Source organism: Rhinolophus sinicus, linkage group LG04, assembly GCF_036562045.2.
Source record: "Rhinolophus sinicus isolate RSC01 linkage group LG04, ASM3656204v1, whole genome shotgun sequence".
NCBI lineage: Eukaryota > Metazoa > Chordata > Mammalia > Chiroptera > Rhinolophidae > Rhinolophus > Rhinolophus sinicus.
The window spans coordinates 113,163,920-113,186,684 of NC_133754.1; the positions used below are offsets into that span (position 1 = coordinate 113,163,920).

At 40.0% G+C, this 22,765-nt stretch overlaps 1 protein-coding gene across 13 annotated transcripts in view; it reads left to right on the forward strand.

Moving 5' to 3' along the window:
- AOPEP (aminopeptidase O (putative)) overlaps positions 1 to 22,765 on the forward strand; it is a 344,124-nt gene that overhangs the window by 132,906 nt on the left and 188,453 nt on the right. The window lies entirely within an intron of this gene.

The following is a 22,765-nucleotide window of genomic DNA, read 5'->3' on the forward strand; positions in this document are numbered from 1 at the left end:
TTTGACTTCTTATGATGTTAAAATGAGTCATTGAAGATTTATATTTTGAGGCATCTTGTGTTATAAAATTATAGATTGTCTTAAAGCAGAATGTGTTATCAGTCTGCCAAATCCAGACCTTTAATATATGAGGCAAAACCATGACCCAAAGGTAGGCTGAAAGATGAACTTGAAAGTACAGGCCTTTCATTTCATAGAATGTGATTCTTTAGCTATTCTAAAGCAGTTTTATCTATTATAAATTATTTACTGTATTGTAAAAGTGAAAACAGAAGATCTCTGTGGGTCTAAAAACATTTTGGAAGCAATATTAAGACATTGTTTACTTTGGTTTTCACAAAAGTCCTGAGCTTTGAAGCATTTTTTTACCCTTAGTGGTCAGTTGTATCTTTCATTTGGTCTCGTGATTTTCTCATTCCTCATTGCTAATGTTTGACTCAGGACATGTATAGTAGAGATGGTGCTAAGAGTGAAGGTGCCATGTTTAGCTGTGGCTGAGCAGTATAGGACCCAGTACAGCTGGGGTCATAGGGCGGGAGTAAACCTTTTCCAGACGCAAACCACTGTGTTCTAGCTACATAATGCTATGGACTCTATATTAGTTTTCCTATGGCTGCTGTAACAAATTTCCACAAACTTGGTGGCTTAAAGCAATGGAAGTTGATTCTCTCACAGTTCTAGAGGTCAGAAGTCTGAAATCAGCACGACTGAGCTGAAACCAAGGTGTTGGCAGGGCCACACTCCCTTCCCAGGCTCTAGGGGAGAGTCTGTTTCTTGCCTCTTCCCACTTCTGGTGGCTGCATCACTCCAGTCTTCAAGGCCAGCATCTTCAAGTTCCTCTCTGCTTGTTTTCACATTCCTGTTTCTCTGTGTGTCAAGTCTCCCCCTGCCTCTCTTTTAAGGACATTGTGATTGCATTGAGGCTCACCTGGACAACTCAGGGTAACTTCCTTACCTCAGGGTTTCTCACCACCCCTGCAAAGGACACCCCCCGCCCCTTGCCATATAAGGTAACACAGGCTTCAGGAATTAACACAGGGATATCTTTTAGGGGGTCATTTTTCAGCCTATCACAGACTGCATTCGTTCTAAATGAATCAACTGAATATCAAAGTTTACTATCTCCTGTATCTTCCCTCTCTCCTGATGTCATATGGTAAATGTTAAGAGGATACATAAATTAATTCGACAAATGTTTATTTAGGACCTCCTACGTGCCTGCCACTAATTTCTGTAGCTGCAGTGACGAATAAATGAACATGGTCTCTGTCCTCATGGGGCTTATAGTCTGGTTTGGAAGATGCACATTAAACAAATACTCTCAAAAACGTAATACCCCACACTGGTAAATGTTATGCAGAAGAAGTAGCTCCCTCCAGGGCCTTAAGAAAGGTCCATCTGAGGAAATAGTGTTTAAGCTGAGATCTGAAGTGATCCAGGCTAGGAGTAGAAAAGAAGAGCATTTCCTGCAGAAGGACAGCCTATGGTTGGAAGACACTTGGAACATTGGAGGAATTGAAAGAAATGTTGATAGGACTTAGGGAGCTGTGGGAAGACTGATGTGAAACAAGGTTGGCGCTGTCACAGGGGGTCCGACAGGCAGGGCCTAGTAGAAACCTGAGCTTCATCCTTAGTGTATTAGGAAGTCCCTGGATTAAGCAGTGACAGGATGGGAATAGGGTAGGCATGACATGACCTGGTCTCTGTTTTCACAGGATTATGCTGGTTTCTGGTTGGAGAATGGATTCCCAGATAGAGGGGTGGTGGCTGTGGGATGGTGAGATCAGAAGTATGGCCATCATCTAGGCCAGAGGCAACGGTGGCTTGGACTTGGGTGGAGATAGTGATGGTGGAGAAAATTAGAGATGCAAGACATGTGCTGGAGAAATGACAGGACTTGAGAGTTTTATGTGAGAGTCTTGAGAAAGCGGGAGGTGTGGAGGAGGACCCCCAAGTTCCTGGCCTAAGCAGCTAAATGGGTGGGAGTGCCATTGAGGAAGGTGAGAGAGCAGGAAGAAGAGTGGATTTGGAGAAAAGACCCTGAGTTCAAGTTTGTGTATACTAACCTCTAAGAAGTCACTTGGCACTGTACCTGGTACAGAGCACACCATAGGTAGTAGCTTCTATTTCAGTCCGTCATTTCTAAGTCATAACTGGCCTTTGAGTCAGTGGACTGCGGTCCTAGCTCTGCTGGGCCACTTTAGATAAATAAACTTCTCTGGGCATCAGTGTCCTCATCAATCAACGGGATGCATGTTGTCCCTTTCAGCTTTCATGTGCTTGCAGCGCTGTGCATTTCTTTGGTCTTGACCACCTGGGTGCCGCTCTGGCCAGCTGGATCCATTTCAGAGAGCCTGATGCACTAGAACTCTGCATATGGGTGGCAGTTTCTGGTGGAAGCTGACGCAGAGAGAGCTCTGGCCAAGGCAAACTGTGGCTAGTGAGAAGGCCTCATGACGAAGGGGAAGGATGTGGTTTGAGGAGGGCAGCAGCTGTCGCTGTCACTGAATCAGCATGAAATTCACCGAGTTTCAGAGGAGAGTGCAACCAAGGATGGCTGTTTATTAAGTGGTGAATTAATGTGATTGGGGGCAAATGGAGAAATGGTGATGGGCAGAAGAGAAGATGAAGAGAGAAACTCGTCTGTCCGTCTTTCCGGTGCACTCCTCTGTTACTGGCACAGAGCCATTGCTGGAGCCAGAGTGGGTATCAGGCATAGATCATCTCCAGTTGAACTGCCTTTATTTACAGAGAAAGATATCAAGGTCAACAACCAGCTGCAAGGTGGCAGAGCCAAGATAGCACCCAAGTCGCCTGCCACCTGGTCCCAGTGTTTCACTCTCCACCACGCTGCCAGGGACGACTCCCAGAAGCCACTGTAGGCCCAGTTTTGGAAAACAGGGTCAAGTTTGGTTTCATTTGCCTTAGACCAGACCCCAGAGAGATTATTCACTTCTAACCTCCAGATATAAAAACACTTTATGTCATTTGTTATACTTTGGGCTGTCTCCTTAGTCAGGGCTTTATTACTCAAGAGTAAACCTGGCTGGGCCTTCTGGATTCCATAGGGATCCTTCTATTTAACTGACTTCATCTGGGCTCCTCAGTGGTGGTAACAGCGCGCGCTCTTCTGAAACATGGTCTACCTTCAAAGGCTGTGCCCAGGCCTTTCTTTCATCAGATTACACGGTGCTCTTCCTTCAAGGGACTGGTTAGTTGATTTTCAGAAACCAAACAGTGGCTTTGTACACAAAGAGCAGCTGAAAGGGAACTTATTAGGAAAGTTTCTGCTTCATCCTGTGATTGTGGTTAGTTTGTGAGTAATCGAATTCTCTGGCCTCTACTTTGGAAGCAATGACTGGTCAGTCTGTGGCTTTATTGTTATTTCACAACACAGAGGGCAGAGCACACTACCTCTGCCTAACAGTTTATTTAAAACACTTCATCAGAGCATGTGAGCAAGACTTCAGATGTGCTTGTTGCATGGTAAGAAGCACATTTCTCTGGAAGTCACTACTGGGCTGAGTTGGGAGCAGAATTCCTAAAGCAAAGCAGAGGCCTTAGGTCTAGGACGCACTGCAGAGTAGGCTCAGGGGAGTCGTAAGCTCCATTGCGCATGTGTTCTATGCAAGGCAAGGAGAACCTGGAGCAGAGATTTATCTCCTAAATGTGGCGTGAATGGTGAGGTAAGCCATCCTTTGTTAGGACTCTGTTCAAGGCTGAGAGACCACATTCTGAGAAAAGGGAGGGCTTTGTTCCCCAAGGCTGAGGCCGCACATCTGGCTGACCTCCTTCCAGTCTCCTTGAACATGCTGTGCTTCTTACTGCAACAGTGGTTTCCCTGCTGTTGATCCCTCCCCACCCTGGGGACACTCCGCCAGTTTCCACTGCCTCAGCAGGTTCTGCCCCTCCTGCAAGGACCAGCTCACCTCAAGGACCAGCTCCTCCCTGGAACCTTCCCTGAGAATCCAGTCCTCACTGGCCCTTTGGTTTCTGAATTCCTCCCACAATGGCCATTTCACTGCACGATTTCACTCTTAGTTCTTTGCTGCTGTGTGTTGTTTCCTCGTAGTTTCCGCTGTGTGGGTGTGTTGGGAAAGAGGGATGGGCAGTTTGTGTGTTTTCTTTTTCACTGGCTAACTCATTAAATTCTTAAGGATAGAAATGCAGACTGCATTTTCTCTATATTCTCTCATAGTATCAGGCTTAATTCTGAGGACAAAATCTGTGCTCAGAATTAAGCCTATTCATTGGAGAGAGTTTTCAATGTGTTTAGGAAATAATATATTTAGAAAAACACACATAAAGTCTATCTATGCCTGTATTTTAAATTATTTTCAAAACCACATCACTAAGATTTGATTGGGCTGCATATGACAGAAAACTGAAAAAAATAATGACTTAAGTAGTAGGAGAGACATCTGTTTCTTGCTCCGTGGAAAAGAAGGGCAGAGATAGAGTCCAGGGTGGAGTGGGACTCAAGAGGGAGCAGCCCAGTCTTTTTCTCTTGCTGCTCTACCGTTCTAACATATGCTTTTCCTTCTCAAGGTCAACTCATAGTCTGCAGTGGCTGTTTGAGCTCCAGCCATTACATGCACATTCTAGGCAGCAGGAAGGAGAGAGGGAGAAAGAAGGAGCAAAGGGCTCACACCAGCTGTCTTTCAAGGAGCTTTCCCAGTAGCTGATGTAGAGTGTTTTTTTGTTTTTGTTTCTGTTTTTTTTTTGCATTTTATTAGTTTACACCTAGTGACACTGCTGCAAGGGATGCTGGAAAATATAGCTGTTTTTCCAGGTGGCCATGTATTCAGTGGAAACTTGGTACTAAGGAAGAAAGAGGAAAACAGCCAGAGACTCCAACACATGGGATAAATTGCATAAAGTGAGATAAATGGAAATAACTGAGTCTTCTTAGCTTTATCTCATTGGACCATTCATGAAATCTTCAATGAGCCACTCTTCACGTTTACTGTTTGCCTGACACCATGCTGAGTGTTAGAGGTAGAGCAAAGAACAAGACAGATACCGTTTTTACTCTCAGAAAGTTTATAATTCAAGTGGGGAAGATAATAATAAACAGTAGAACAAATAAGTGAGCAAGATAATATGAGATAATAGTAAGTACTAAAAAGAGAATGAAATCACATGGCCTTAGTTGGTCCACGTATTTACGGATATACGTAGAGTTGTTTATTACGTGAATGAAGCATTCAGTCTTCTTCTAAGCTATTTTGGTTTCTCTTTTGGATTGTGCCTGTAAATCTCTGTGAGCTTTTTAGGGGGGAAAAATGGGTTGAAAATTGCTTTGCTGGACCATTCATAAGAGGATTTATTTAGACTGGAAAGTTTTAAGCTGACATTTCTAAAAAGTTTATATCTGGGTATGTTTATATTAATTAAGGTTTTATTTATATAATATAAATGCACATTTTCAGGAGCCATTTATTTAAACATGTAAAGACCATTAAGAAAAGTGTTGTCAGTAATAGAAGAGACTTCTAATGGTATGTGTTTAATAAAGCTGAGTAATTTATAAAATACTTAGAAAAATGTTAAAGTTTTATAGTTTTTTCCCATGGGAGGAATTTTTATTTCCCTACATTTCATACACAATGGTATGATTCAGTTATTTAAATTTTATAATAGATTGCCATTAGAGTCAGATATGTCTTTGCAGAGGAGATTATTTTTTTAAGTGAGTAAAACAAAACAAAGAGCCATCATCGACACTTGTGTGGCTTTGATTTGGACTGCTTTCTAGCAGTCCAAGTCGATTCTGGAATCCTGTAGTAAAATTGCTTAGGGTTACAGAGATATTTTATGAAACTTTCGTTTTATGACTCTTTCATTAACCCATACTTGAGTAACTTTCTAGTTCCTAATATTAATTTTCAGCTATTTTGATCCATGGCTTATCATCTCTTAGTTATGGTGATGACCACAATCTGGAGAAGAAAGAGAAAATCCACATTGTTTAGAATATCTTTAAATAAGAAGTCCTGGAGAACAGTTCTGGACTTGACTGTACAAACGTTAATCAGCAGCAATAAACTATGCACTGACGGCATGTTTAAAACAAACCAGGACTTAGGAAAAAAACAGGAAATTTCACCAAAGAACTCTTCCTAGTAACAGGTTTTGTGTGTCTTTGTTAAGATCATCACAGCTTGTTTTAATTCTTTTTTAACTTCCTTTCCAAAATGTGACATTTTGTTTCTTTGCAGTTTTATATACAGCTTCAGTTAATAAGCACTTTTCACTTCAAACAAACTGGATCCCTGTAACAGAGGAATTGCAAATGAAAGGAATCTGTAATGAAATTGTTATGCTGCATATTAGTCCATAGGCAAATTGGTGTTATAAACTGCTAATTAATGAGTCTTTTGCTATGATAGTCCTTCAACAGCCTCCAAGCCCAACTCGTAATTGGTAACATTATCTGGCATTTTGTAGAGTGGGAATACAGTTTGCTTACCTTTCTTAGCCTTATTCTTATATTTTTAATTTTAAACTTGACCCTTTGTTGTCATCGTAATGCAAGAAACTGTTCCCATTTAATCTGGGACAGCTGCATATGTTTAGAGACTGTGCATAAGTTCTCACAGAAATCTGACCTAAAACGGACAGATGTTTGAACTCCTATGTAAAAATCTATTCTAAACATTCAGGGCTACTGCTAGACAAGAATGCCAAACATTCCCAACCACAAATTAGACTTGATAATAGCCACCTTGATAGCAGAAAGCAGCAGACCCCCAGTTCCATTGCATGACCTGGAGGAAGACAACAGGTCTTGGGCATTTTAGCTTAGATTTGCTATAGTTCGATGATTAAGCCAAGTGCAAATTGCATCATTGTGAAAGTTAGAGACTTTTAATTCATACACAGAAATTCTCTGAGCACAAAAACGCACACTCCGTTCTCCATTTAATTGGGCCAGGGCAGAGAGAATTGCTGACTGAGAAGCAGAGGCAAGCTTAAAACCAGGCAGGCTGAGTACACAAAAAGCCACATGGCTCAAGAGAGGAGGAAATGGACATGCGTTCCCTTTTAAAGTATCTGAAATCAACGTATTCCCGAAGAACCATTTAAATAAACTCCCCAGCATGTTTTGTTTTATGAAATGTGGGACATGCCAGTTATGAAATGGGAACTCTGAAATGTGATACATCCATCTTAACCAGCTCAGGGTTTTATTCAATTCTTCAAGCTTTAATCCTATTAACTTTCATGCACAAAGGAAATTCAGGGCTCCTCTGATGAGTCTGCCCTGGCCTCATGGCATTTGTAAACCAAGTCTGAATTTTACAAATAAAGCTTATTGGTTGATTAAAAATATAACAAGCATCAGCAAAGCCATTTTTCAACAACAACAACAAAAAATTTTAGATTGTTTATTTTAAGAAAAGGCTTTAGAAGAGATTGATGATTTCAGTCAGTTTATAGAATTTAAAGCATTTTAAAGCACTCACTTGAATATGCAGATTTTGGGTGTGAAGCACATCAAATATATGTCTTTTTAAGCCAAATCTTTGGTTTTAGAAATACAGTTCATTGGTTGATTAAAAATATAAGCATCATCAATGTAACCACTGTTCAAAATGAATTTTTTAAGACTGTTTATTTAAGAGGTTTTAGAGGGTTTGCTGATTCAGTTTATAAAATGTGAGGATTTTTTTAAAAGCAACTTGACTGAAGTCAAAATTTTGATTTGAAATGGATCAAGTTTATTTCTGGCTACATGTCCTTTGGACATAGATCTAATCCAGCAAAATACCAAAGATCTGATTATAATGCTATTGGGAGTTAATCTCATTGTAGTGAACATGAGCTAATAACACATTAGTCCATATTATATTATATACTTTTCAGTCTGCGGCCTGCCATTTTGATTAAATTAGGTATTAAATTCCTGCCATTCAGATTTGAAACAGTCTTCCTGCTTCAGTCTGCCTTCTTACTACCTACCAAGCTTATAAAGCCTTTCTCTAAAATTTTGAACTATTTTAGATTTCCATTACTTACAAAATTTTATCCAATGTAAAATTTTTGTCTTTAATGTAAAATCAGAAAAGATATTTGCATCCGTCTCCTTTCTGTTTAGAAATACTTGCTATTTACAGGTGGTGGGCTGTCATTAACACAGCCTGGCCTATGCTGCAGTGGCCTGGAATGTCTAGTCATTTTGACCTTCATAACAGTTTCACTGGGGTGTTTGTTTTCAGAGGTCACTTCAATGTCAACCTCAGCAGTCCACACATAAGTCTGCCTGTTCCACCCTATTGGCAAGGAAAAAGAAAATATTTTATCCAAGGCATCCTCCCTACTTTCTTTCTTAGCCTAAATTCTTTGAATATACATTAAAAGAGTGGTAACATTGACCTCGTATTTTGAAGAATGGGTTTATTTTTCTGTCTGATTTCCTATGCTGTCTGATTCTTTTCCTGCTTGGGAGGCACCTGGCCTTTTGAAAGCCAGAATAACTGAATGCTCCCTTCCAAATACCTCAGCCTGAAGTTAGGAATGACATTAAGTCAGCACCCCTTATCATTCTCACCAGGGTCCTCCCATCTCTGATAGGATCTGTTCTGACTCAGAACATCAAGGAACATTCTCTTGGTGAATGAATCTGACTTCTTATGTACTAGTAGTACATTGACTTCCCTGTAGCTGGGTAATATAAGGCGGTTGCCTTTCATTTCAACCATGTCAAAGTATCAAATAAAGCTATAACATCAAACCAGCCAGGAAAATGAGAGGCTGGACAGTAACATGTTTATTAAATCTTTCCTGTTTTTCTCAACCCTTGTTCCCCGGGCTGTTTTCCATTTCTGACAGTCAGAAAATTCTACAGGTTTGCCAATAGATTATAGCCACTGATTTATGGATTTGTTGATTATTTATTAAGAAAAATTGCAAAGCGAGGGAGTTCTGGCAGAATAGGTAAACTCTGTGCTTGCATCTTCTCATGAACACATCGGAATTATAACTTAATTATAAAATAACCATCATTGAGGATTGCCTGAAGTCTAGCTGAACAGAAGTCCTATAACTAAGGACATACAGAAGAAGCCACATTGAGACTGGTAGGAGGGGTGGAGACGCAGAACAGGCTACTCCTACAGCCATGGGTAGCTGTTAAAATCTGTAGGGATATCTCAGCTGCAGAGGTCCCCCTGAGGAGTGAGAGGTTCCAGCCCGAAACCAGGCTCCCCGGATCAGTGTTCCACTGCCAGGAAGACAAGTCTCCACAGCTTCTTCCTGTGAAAACCAGCAGAGATTGTGGCTCAGTGAGACAAAGGGCAGCTGGAGTCCAAGGCGCTCCTCTTAAAGGGCCCTCACAATGGACTTACTCACTGATGGACTCACTCTCCCTGGGCTCCAGCTCTGGGGCAGTGATTGAAGAGTGTCAGGGACATACAAAGAGTAACTAAGTTGTTTGGATTCAGGGCAATGGCTGGAGGGGCAGCTTTCTCCCAGACAGAAATCATTGTTTCTCTGTTGAGCCCTCCCTCATCACAACGTACACACTCAGGTGGCCACCATATCTGAATCTCCATCAACCTGACTAACACTGTTCGCCCTGCCCTGGTGATTCCCCGAGACCCTGCCCCACCACTTTTGGGCCTACCCATGCTGCTTCCAGTGGCTTTTCTATATAAACAGTCTGTCTTGGCTCATACTGTGAACTTTCCCAACGTTTCTCAAAGGTTCACAAACCTCAAACAAGCAGCATCTGGACTCAGCATGCCCCGTACCTCTTGCTAAGAATCCACAAGCACAGCACTAGAGGCAGCTAGCCTCAGCAGGCAGCTTAGCTTCTCCCAGGCACCTCTAAGCCCAGCACAGGTGGCAGTCATCTGGGGGTCATTTTGTGGCTCATGCCAGGTGGTCCCCCAGGCAGGGTGCAAATGGAGGCTGAACTTGGCCTGTGGCAGGGCCCCTCACAGAAAGCCCCAGGACTGTAATTCCTGGTGACCAGCTTCAGACCTCACCAGAGCATCACCTGGCCACCTTCACAGAAGACAGACCCAATTGGGCAGACTCGGCAGGCACCAGAGCCCTGCCAAAGAGAATTATGCTTCATAGGATCAGCCCCTGCACAACAGCTCCTTCACTGTAGTCACAGCCAATCCTCACAACCAATCACCCCAAGGGTCAGTCCTTTTCACTGATGTTCCAACAGCAATCAAGACTCCATGACAACAGGAGGGCACACACAAGGGACACACCTGGAGCACCCAGCTCAGGTGATGAGGGGGACTGTACCACTGGGCCCGACAGGACACTTACTACATAGCACCCCTCTACTAAGACCGGGAGACAGAGCAGCCCTACCTAATACATAGAAACAAACACAGGGAGGCAGCCAAAATGGGGCAACAAAGAAAAATGTCCCAAATAAAAGAACAGAACAAAGCACCAGAAAAAGAACTAAACAAAATGGAGAAGAGCAATCTACCAGAAGCAGAGTTCAAAATACTGGTTGTAAGGATGCACAGTGATCTCAGTGAGAACTTCAACAAAGTTCTCCTGGAGATCTTTGGATCTTCTATCTGGAGATAGAAAACATAAACAAGAACCAGTCAGAAATGAAGAATACAATAACTGAAATGAAGAACACACTATCAGAATCAACAGTAGATTAGATGAAGCAGAGTTCCAATCAGCAATTTAGAAGATAAAGTAGCAGAAAACACCCATTTAGAACATCAAAAAGAAAAAAAATGAGACTAGTTTAAGGGACCTCTGAGACAACAGCAAGTATAATAACATTTCCATCGTAGGAGTACCAAAAGGAGAAGAGAGAAAGCAAGGGAATTGAGAACCTAGTTGAAGAAATACTGACAGAAAATTCCACTAACTTGGTGAAGGAAATAGACATACAAGCCCAGGAAGCACAGAGTCTAAAACAAGATGAACCCAAAGAGGCCCACACCAAGACACATCATAATTAAAATGCCAAAGGTTAAAGACAAAAAATCTTAAAAGCATCAAGAGAAAGGCAGTTAGTTATTTACAAGGGAGCTCCCATAAGACTGTCAGCTGATTTCTCAACAGAACCTTTGCAGACCAGAAGGGATTGGCACGAAATAGTCAAAGTGATGAAAAGCAAGTATCTACAACCAAGATTACTTTACCCAGCAAAGCTATCATTTAGAATGGAAGGACAGATAAAGAGCTTCCCAGACAAGAAAAAGCAAAAGGAGTTCATCACCGCCAAACCAGTATTACAAGAAATGTTAAAGGACTTCTTTAAGAAGAAAAAGAAAAGATTATTTAAAAATATGAGTAATAAAATGGCAATAATTACATATCTATTAACAATTACTTTAAATCTGAATGGAATAAATGCTCCAATCAAAAGACATAAGGTGGCTGAATGGATAAGAAAACAAGACCCTTAAACATGTTGCCTACAGGAGACTCACTTCAGATTGAAAGACACACAGAGACTGAAACTAAAAAGATGGAAATATATATTTTATGAAAATGGAAATGAAAAAAAAGCTGGGGTAGCAATACTTATAGCAGATAAAATAGACATTAAAACAAAGGCTATAACAAGAGACAAAGAAGGACCCGGTAATCTTACTTCTGGGTATGCATCTGAAGAAATGCTACTTTGAAGGGACATGTGCATCCATATGTTCATTTCAGCATTATTTACAATAGCCAACATACGGAGGCAACCTGGATGTCCATCAGTGGATATAGAGAGCTGGTACATATGTGCAGTGGAATATTACTCAGCCATAATAAAGAATGAAATTTTGCCATCTGCAACAACATGGATGGGCTAGAGGGGTATTGTGCTGAGTGGAGTAAGTTAGACAGAAAGAGAAATGCCATATAATTTTACTTAGGTGTAGAATCTAAAAACAAATAAAAATTAAAAAGCAAACAAAATAGAAATAGACTCATAGATACAGAGAACATTTTGATGGTTGCCAGACAGGAGGGGAATTGGGGCGGGTGAAAAAGGTGAAGGGATTTTAAGACGTACAAATTGTAGTTACAAAATAGTCATGGGGATGTAAAGTATAGCATAAGGAATATAGCCAATAATATTGTAGTAACTTTGTATGGTATCAGATAGGTACTAGATTTATCAGGATGATCACCTCTGGGTTATATAAATGTCTTATCACTGTGTTGTATACAGCATAATATTGTATGCCAACTTTAGTTAAAAGATTTTTTTAAAGATGTTGAAAAAAAGAAAAAAGAAAAATTGCAAAGCTCAAATAAACCCTGTACTGGACAAAACAGTTGACCAAAATCAGTAATTCCCAAGATCCATTAGCCTTAATTACTATAAGAACCAGGACAGGTAGTCTTGTGTCACTCATTCCCCAGAAAAGAAGTTTAGAAGCTGTAGCTAGATTTCATCTTCTCTTCACACCCAAATATCCCAGATGTACTTCAGTCCCCCCGTGTGGGGAGGGCAGTCGGCGGGGAATAAGAAGACCTATGAGTCCCATGATCTCCAGGACCCTGCTCTGACCTTGTTGAAAATCCATTTCAAAACATTGATTTTCAGTCATTACAGTTACACATCATGTCTCTTAGGATTTCTAAACATTCGAGGAATGTTTGTGAAATGGCTTGAGTAGGATAAATAAAGGTAAACCCAGAGACCCAGGTTCCTACTGAAAATCCAAGAAGGAGCCCCAGGGAGTTCCTGCTGGTCCAGAGCAAAACTTCAGTGGAAGTGGTTCTATTCTAAGCTCCCCTGTGTTGAGTGTGTAGTGTACACACACACACACACACACACACACACACACAAACTGTTGGTCTTACAAAGGTATTCAAGATACCTTCACCAACAAGTATAATCATGTGTACTAAATAATATTTTGGGAAAAGGTGGTTTCAGAAGTGAATGTGATTAACATTGTCAAATAACATTAGGAAAAGAAGTATATATTCCAATTTGAGTCCCCATCTTCAAAATGGCACAGACTTATCAATTTTTCTGTCTTTCAAAGCATGTATTCAAAATTTACACTTTCCAAGACACTGGCCAAGAGATGCACATAAATACAAATATTATCAATTAACTGAACACTCATTTCAGATTATTAGAAACCAGACTTCCTTTAGGGGAGAACTTAGTAGTTATGTGTTCTCTGGACTGGCTACATAACTGGCTGAGCTCAGTGCAAAATGAAAATGATGGGCCCCTGACTCAAAGTCAAAGGAAAAGATACACATTAGTTTCTCTCAACTTTTAGAGTATGTTTTATTTGCCATCTAATGTTGTTTTAAGTAAATAAAACTTTTAAAAATGAAATTATTAACATGAATTTTACTCAAGTTTATATTATGCAAAGCCAATTTTCAATTCAAATTAAATAATTACACAATTAGTTCGTATGCATATATATATATATATATATATATATATATATATATATTTATTTATTTATTTTTTCTTATCAGAACAGTGGAAAAGCTGCACAAAACTGTTTTTATTTCATTTCTTGGTACATACACATATTCTACCAACACTCTAATTTTGACTTACTGGTGAATAAAGAAAAACTAGAAGGAGAAAGAACTATGGGTTGCTCTATCTTTCCCATTCCTTGTACATCATCATTTTCAGCATAAATGGTTGGCTAATGTAAGGAAGAGGAATAAGAAATGATATAATAGGGTTTCTCGGTTGTTAGTGTTTCTTAGAACACTTTTGACTTCTTTCTTCATTTGAGGAAAATTCTTGTTCAAATGCAAAGCAGATCATCTTGGGCCTGCCTGCCATACCACCTCCTCAGTCTTAGACATAACACCTTGTACTTGCTTTGGGTCTTACTGAACTCCATGCATTGTCGGTCCACCCGAATTCTTTGTTCATGGGCATTGCCATTGCTGTCTGTGGGTGAGGCAGGGAGGAACGGGCAGACACACATATGCCTGTAGCTCCTCTGCTCATGCACAGGCTCCATTGTCCGTCGGTCTTCACTCACACAACTTCAAGTATAACATCATTCAGAATGTCAAGACAGTGATAGAGAACATTAAATCAAGCACAGGAAGTGGGGGGCCCTATGTGACTACACAGGCCACATGCCCTTGAAGCTGGCCCGAGGCCCTGTACTTTAGCTGACTTCCAATGTAGGTGAAGATCCTGAAAGGTATAGGGCTTCATGCTTCATTTGTCTCACCCTGTTTTGCCTGTTGGTAAGGTCTCAAGAGCCAGAGGCTGGTGCTCTGCTTTCGTGTAAGCTGCCCTTGCTAGTAAGCACCCTGCCCCTACCAAGGAGTTGCTCAAGGGGGACCTTCTCCCCCGTAACTCAGCTACCTCTTGGCTAACCCTCCCCCAACCTTCCCCCATTCAAACCATTAAAATGGAAATAAGAATTGCCGGGATTCATTTTATTATTACTGCTCACTAGGATCATCGTACAGATTTCATTTCTCTCTTACAGGTCAGCAGATTTTAGTCATAGAATTATTTTTATTTTTTATATTTTTTTAGTATGAAATATTTCAGAAATATAAAAAGATTTAGAGTTACACAATAATAATCTGGGTAACCATCATACACACAAGACCTAAAACATCACAAATACAATGGACTCTCTGTGTCACCTCCCCCAATGTCATTCCTCTCCCTGTCCCTCCCTCCAGCAGCCACTATTATTTTTCATTCTCCTGCATGTTTTTTTTATTTTTCTTCATACATACGTACTCTTCATACATGTATTTAGTATTGCTGGTAGTGCTTTAAAACTTAGTGTATCATTCGGTACATACCATTCTGGCAGCTTGTTTTTAACTCGCAACTGTATGTTTCTGAACTTTGTCCACGCTGCTGTGGCAGTAGCCCTTCGTGCCCAGTTTAATTTTGCTTCCCAAGTTCCAAGTTTTTGATCCTGTAGAGAGTTGTTGATTGTTAGTGAGTGGCCTATTTCTAGCTCGGGTGGATTACATCTAGTGATTAGCCTTTGAGGCTTTATTTAACCAAAACTTTGTTTGGAGACTTGAGTCATCAGCCCTTTTCTGTGTCATTGAGTTTCCATTCAGCTCATTGTCTGGGCAAAACATGTGTTGGAAAAGTTTACTAGTGTCTCTTGGCAATCGTTTGCTGTGGAATGGCATAGCCATGTAGCATGAGGTGGGTCATTTTTTTTTTTTTCTTGCTTACATCGTTTACCTTCAGATTGGATCGAATCAGTATAAAAGGAAGCGTGTAGAGATATAGACTCAAAGCCAGGGAAGGCTCATCTTACCTAGAAGTAGAATGAATGATTACTCATCTACCTTCTGTGCATATCTCTCCACAAATTATTTTATGTAGTCATTGCCGAATCCTGTTAGAGTCTATAATATTAAGTGTCATTCTTTTGGTATGGTGACATTATTAAATTGATTTCTCTCCTAATAGGAAAGATGATGCCTGATAAGGGCACTTGACACTTGGGCAGGGAAAGGGATTGAGGCCATGAATTTTTTAAAAAGGGGGAATGAATAGTCAAAACATGACATATATATATATATATATATATATATTTTTTTTTTTTTTTTTTTTTTTTTTTTTTTAATGGAGAAGAGTACAAAGAATTAATAATAATCACTTCCATTTCTGGAATACCAAGCACATACCCAATCAATGTTTAATTTTATAAACATTCAAATCTCATTCAATCCTGACAACAACCCTGCAAATAGATATTTTTTTTATCATTTTATAGACAGAAAAGTTCAAAGACATTAAGACAGTTCCCTCAAGGTCCAGAAGTTGGTAATGGAAGGGCTGGGGTTGGCCCCCACATGTGGCTGCAGTGGCAGGGCTCTTGATGACACTCCAGGAAACCAAGCTTGCTGATGCCACAGTTTAGCTGCAACCTCAGCCCTGCCTTAGGCAAGAATCACCGCTGGTGCCTGGCACAGGGTAACGACTGGATGTGTGCTGTGACTTTTGTGGGTAGGGAATATATAAGTTGGATGTGGGTCGACTCAGTGGGGAAAGAAGTAGAATGTTAGTGGTTATGTGGTTTCTAAGGAAGAGCCAGAAAAACTAAAAAGTCACCATGATTTGGGTTTTTATAGACCAGCCTTTGGCCTCAAAGGATCACTGCCCTCCTTGAGGTCTGTCTGTGGCTGGCCGGCCTTCTGAAGCGTGATCAGCCCGTCACCGGCCTCTCTGGCCAGATTGGGCCAGGCCAGAGCCCACTGCTCCAGCAGTTAATAGTGCCCTTTCTCAATGCACACAGTTGGCCGTTCCTTTCTCTCCATCCCTCTCTGCCTTCTGCCCTAACTCTTCTGAAACATGGGAATAACTCCCAATGCCGTTCTCAGAAAAAGGTTTGTACCCTGGAGTGCATTCCGATGCCCCACCCTGACACCATATTTTTGAGCCCATGTCAGCAACCTTTCTACTCACTCTCATAGTCCTTTCATATGACCTTGATTCATCCTGCTATCTTTAGCTTTGCTCCCTTGACCACAGGCACAGGTAATGCCACAACTCAAGTCATCACTTTATCTCCAGGCCTTGGCTACTTTTCAGCTTTTCTGTTTTAAATGTGTCCCATATTTATCAGCTACCCAGGAACCTCTCTTGGTTGAGGGCATCATTTTCAAACTTCCTGCCTAACATCTGAATGGGACACATACACACCTTCCTTAATGCTGACTGATTTTAATCCTCTCAGCTACAATAAATGTGACACATACTTCAAGCATGCTCGTCTTGATATTTTGATACCTTTTCCTTTACCACAGAGACTGCTTCATTTACAAAAGTAGCTCTGGCATGTACTGTTTTCACTAACATTGGAGTGACAAGTCGGCATTCCAGCACACTTGAATTTCTGCAACCCCTTATCAACCTTAAAAGTATTTTGCCTATCTGATATTTGCTGGTACTGAAGATCAGATAGGGGTTTGTTTTCCTTTCTTGAATCTCATAGAATAGTAAGAAATATGAAGGGTTGAAGATTTCTCCTACCCGTTTTTTTTAATAGTCCAACAAGATATCCATAGGAAGTAAATGGTTCTGGCGACAATAAAAGTAGTATCTAGAATTTCCATATCATTTTTTTTCTTCTCTCGGTTTTATTTGAATGCCATTTCTCTAGCTATCTGAATAAATGATCCTCCAAGTGGGGCTTGTGTTTAAAATAGATTGATGGCAGGATAAACAATCACACTTCCTGGGAAAGATCTAAATGAGGGTACTAAATCTTTAGTCTTGTTTTTGTTTTGTTTGGTTGGTTTTTAAAGGTCATCTATCCAACCCCTTCGTTTTATAGAGGAGGAAACTGAAGCCAAGAAGGCTGAGCTAGTCATGGTTACTCAGATAACTCATGGCAGAAATGGGCTCCAAGTTCATATACTCAGAACTTCTGGGAGGGATTCTGAAACCTCACTTCCACATAATGTTGGATCACCAGCTGATGAAGCAATAGAAATGCCTCTTTGAGGCAAAAGATCTATATTCTGTTATGTAGCCTATTATACCCATGGGTCTCTTGTATTCTTGAGTAAAAGAGCTTAAATGTCTAAAATTTATTTAACCTCAAATCTTATTATTCCCAAATGTGGCTATAACTTATTTCCATGAGATATGCCCACCATCCTACTCAATCAGTAACTATTTGTTAAGTTTACATGGTATGGTTTTCAAGACATAGATATGCTACTATTCCCTGTGCTTGAGTTGCTGCCTACTCAGCTGGAAAGAAAAGACATGAAAGATTATCTAACAGTAATAAAGCGCTAATTGTGTGGTACCAACATTGGTGCCATGGAGCTTTAGGGAAATGAAAATCACTGGAAGTTGGGGCAGTCTGGGAGGCTTCCAGAGAGGTTTCTCACTTGCAAGCTGGGTAAGGTTTCTACAGGGACGTTAAGTAGCAAAACAGGAGGATTTGTCAGAGAGGAGCCCAGAGGCCCGGAGAGGCTTTAAGAACAGGAAATATATTCAGGGGCAGTGAGTTATAACACAAGTAAGTAGGTCGAGGAGGATAGCAGAGATATAGATGATTCAAAGAAAAGCCAGCAAGGGAAGGGTGGGAAAAGGAAACAGGGTAAAAAATGGGGAGGAAAAAAGATGAAAATGAATCACCCAATTAATGGGTGGGAATGCTGGCTGATGGTTTCCAGGAGCACTATTCCTAGTCCAGTTATCCGTCAGAAACGCTTTGGCTTGGTGGCCAAAGGAAACTTAGGAGAAAACTCCCTGCTAAAATACTTGAATGCTTTCCCCAAACCTCTACGTTTATTTTGCTTATTTGAAACAATATGAAAGAAGGCATTATACCTTTTGACCAAGGATGTAATCTTAAAGTTCTGATTCTAGAACTCTTTGGAATTAACATGTATGTGGTGTAGTCTTCATCTCGTCACATTGGGTAGCACCTGACATCTCTGGACCCAGAGTATAACTTTATAAATTATAATTGCTTGGGCAGTTAGGAGATAACTCTGAGAAGGAGCTCGGGACTTTGGCCAAGTTGGAAGAAGGAACAAAGAAGAAGGGAAATTGCTGCTCTTGGTTTCACTTTTCTCTCCCTTCATATCTGGTTTGTTCATAAGATTTCATCAACTTGGAGAATCTGAGCTGTTCTTTGTGGACCATAAGGGAAAAAATTAGCTTTTTAATTTGTTGATTATATGTACATATTTAATACAAATACGTGGACTTAATAAGGGGTGAGAAAATGCCTACTATAAGTTTTTTGAAACAACTTCTTTGAAACAGTACTATCTTATTCTGTTTCATCCGCATGCTATAAAAAGTTTTAGATAGTAAATGGTGTATTCCCAGTATAACTCAATCTAGTCACAGCTGCTGAACTCATTAAAGTGAGATTATATGTCCTACTCTCAATGGAGGATGAGTAAACTATTACGAGTTGATTGAGTGCACTTCTCCTGTGCAGCCTGAATGTGGAATATAGCTTCTCTTCAAAGAAAAAAAACAACAACACACACACAAGGAATGGCCTGGAACATGTAAAGAATATGAGATAATTATGTTTTATTTTGTTATCATGGAGAAATATGGGTTCCTTGTAAAACTCAATAGAAAAAAAGTAAAAAATTTTGATTCAGATTTTCTTGTTCTAGTTCACTAAATTTGACTGTAAAAATTTCACATGTATTGTACAGTTCTCCAATATGACCACCCAGGCAGCACCTTGAGCGTTCTCAAAGGCATCACCTAGCCCCCTTCTCCCTTTTTTTCAATCCCAGAAAGTATTGATGATTTAATGTTTTTCTATAAGAATATTCTACATTTGATGGTTTTTATTTTTATTTTGAAATTGGTTACAAACAGCAATCAAAAGAACATTTTAAAAAAATAACCACAGGAAAATTGAGTTATTTTAAAAATGATAATATTTTATACAGATCTGTGGTCTTCCACCTAAGTACTTCCAAACACTTTTCAAATGTTGACTCATCAATTCATGACACACTTAGAAGGTTGAGCAATAATTCTGCTTCCATTCAATTTTAAAGAATTCACTGTGTCCTAAGACAGGTGGACTCTCTTTATTTCTTTCTTTTTCTTTTCCTTCCTTTTTTTTTTTTAATTTCTTTCTTTGTTCTTTTCCTTTATTTCTTTTTGTTTGTTTGTTTGTTAAAGACCACAAGAAATATGAAGAAATATGGCTTGGTCCCAACTCACTAGGAACTTGTTGTAATGAAGGAAGGAACCATGTGTAACTCTTCAAGTTAACACATACTACAACTTAAAAACCAGAGATGAAAATCTCCACATATTTTTGAAGGGTCCAAAGGCATTCAGAAGATTGTGAACCCTAAGTAATTCCAAGATACAGAAGGCAGACTTGCTGCTGAATTGACATTTTAATCAGTATTTTTCTTACTTATTTTTTAACAGGATAACTATGTTATTCATAATATCCCTACCAAACTTGAATTTGTACCTTTTACCTGTGTAGGGAAAGAGGATCAAGGATGGATTCTTGTCTGAAAAATTCATCTATAAATATTTACCTGGCCAAGGATAGGAAAATAGACTGCCTCATGAAGTATCCCTTAAGACTTTGTTGATTAGTAGTTTCAAGATTTAGCCTTTATTGTGTTACTGATTTCCTTTGGTAGGTAAAGTTCAATGGCCTTTCTAGCTTCTTTGAGTTGTTAAAGTAGATAGCTGTGTTGGGGGATATTTTTTTTTTTAATTTTTTATTGGGGAATATTGGGGAACAGTGTGTTTTTCCAGGGCCCATAAGCTCCAAGTCAAGTTGTTGTCCCTTCAATCTTAGTTGTGGAGGGCGCAGCTCAGCTCCAAGTCCAGTCGCCGTTTTCAATCTTAGTGGCAGGGGGTGCAGCCCACCATCCCATGCAGGAATTGAACTGGCAACCTTGTTGTTGAGAGCTCGCGCTCTAACCAACTGAGCCATCCGGCCACACTGGGGGATATTTTTCAACTCATGGGCCATATTTTTTCACCCACGTGCTTTTTAATTACTCCACTTCCAGTTCAAAAATGGTGTGAATATATTGTTTGTGAATATGGGTCATTATGCATGAGCATAATGAAGTTATAAGAATAAGATAGGTCTAAGTATGGGAAAAAATGTTTCTCTCATCTATCTAGCATAAGTATATCTAGTGTATACTAACATAAGTATACTCCTAGCATAAGTATACTCCTATGAAACAATTTGGTAGAAGACATGAATTAAAAATATAAAAATGAGTTGAGGTTTGACACAGAGATCGGAGAAATATTATCTGATACACTAAAGACCATAGGGAAAAGGTGAGAGAGGAGACTCCACTGAATGATAGGTATTGTGGGGTCTCTGAGGCAGAGGTTCAGGAAGCTGCTACCTAAGGCAGACTTCTGCCACCACCTCATTCCTCGGGACTGCACCCCAAGATGGAGTCACTTCCTTGCCGGGATCTGCCCTATGGGCCTCTGCCCTCGTCCACACCAAGCAAGCCACAAACCTTCTCCTTTTTGTTCAGGAGTGAGAGGAGGAAAGGAAGAAACCACAAAATATCCTTTAACAATGCTGTTTACTTCTTCCTTTCTCTTGGAGTGTCCCCACATATTAACAGGTAAAATTGTTAATGAAGAACAAATAAAGGTGCTTAATGAGGCTTTCAAGTTCAAACCCAAGATAGCTGTTCTACCAGCTAAAGAATGAATTTGTAATGAATTGCCTGTGGTACCCCAACCCAACTGCTAGGAAAGCTGAAGATGAGATTCTAGTCGTCAATAAGGACTTTCTGACTGAACACATGTTTAGGCTAAGTTAGAGTTATCCCCAAATAAGAAACACATACCACCAGTCCAAAAAGAATGAGAATGTAACGGAGGCAGCATAGCACAAAGGCCAGACACTGCAGCTGGGACTGCAGTGGGACTGCTGTGCCACTTGTTAGCTGTGGTCCTGGGGAAGTTAGTTAACCTTCCTGCACTTCGGTTTCGTCATCTGCAAAGGGGACAGTATTACTGCAATACCGATCTCGCGGGGTTATTAAGATGACATGAGTTAACGCATGTGTAGTCTTAAATCAGGGACTAGCACAAAGGCAATGCTGTATTAATATTTGCTGCAATTATTATTATTTTGTACTTAAAAGTGTAAAAATATCTTATATTATCTGCTGACGTTCAGATGGTTGAAGAAGAGAAAGCAGGTAGGAGTACACATGGGAAGTTTTTATGGCTTGGGCTAACCTCATTCCTGCTCGCATTCCATTGGCCAGAATTCAATCACGTGGCCACACCTATCTGCAGGGGCAGCTGGGAAATACAGCCTACCCTGGGAATCCAGCACAAAGAGAGGAAAATGTGGGTTTTGCTGAGCAGAAGTCTCTGTCGTAACCCTAAAATCCATCAATAATCGTCTAGTGGTTTCTCTTTTAAGAGATCAAGTGAGTAAAATGCATGTGCAGTAATCATATTTTGCTACTAAACCTTGGAATATGTAGACTGAAAAAATTTTTTTTTCTACTTTGGGAAAGCTTTTTGCATGACAAGTCTTACAAAATCATAAAACTTAATTTGGTTGTATATTCAATAAAAGAGTTACCTTTATTGAAAAGGATCTCATTGTATAAAATCGTGGTAGTGCTGGAAGATCTGAAACACATTCTTTGTTCAGTAACAACCAACTGAGCCATCGTTACAAAATCCACGTTCTCTTTCCTGACTCAGCCGTCAGGGTCAGTGTCAATACAACCTGAGGTTAGTACAGTTGAAGCCAAAAGTGTGGGTGAAAATTAAAACCACAACACATTGTGGAAAATGCAGAGGTCTGGATGGAACACAAGGGTCAGAGCAATAGAAAATTGTCTGATGAAAAGGCTCACCCAAGAGGCAGGGCTGGTGATCCTCTGACAGGTGGTGAGCAATGGCATTTCCTTGGCACTTTTTAAAGTACACAAATAAAATACAACCAAGGTCCAGATGTGCCTGGCTGGATGTGTAAACACGTCTGAGAAGATGTCCATAAACTGAATTTGTAAAAGTCCAATTTTAATGTTTTAGAAAAGATACCTATGAAATTGAGCCCTACAGAAAAGGCTGAAAATCCGTTTTATCCACGTGGTCTATAAGCCTAAGCATTTACGAATTTTCTTGAAGTAGATTATCTTACTGGTTCTTGTTGCATATTTAAGAAAGAGTGTAAATGGGCTAACTTGTTTTGTCAAATTTTCTACAATAAATGTATTACGTTTAGATTAAGAAAAATAAAAGGAAGATGATATGCAAGATTTTCTGAGCAAAGGGGTTTAGACTGATTTTCTACAGAGAGATTGTTCTTTG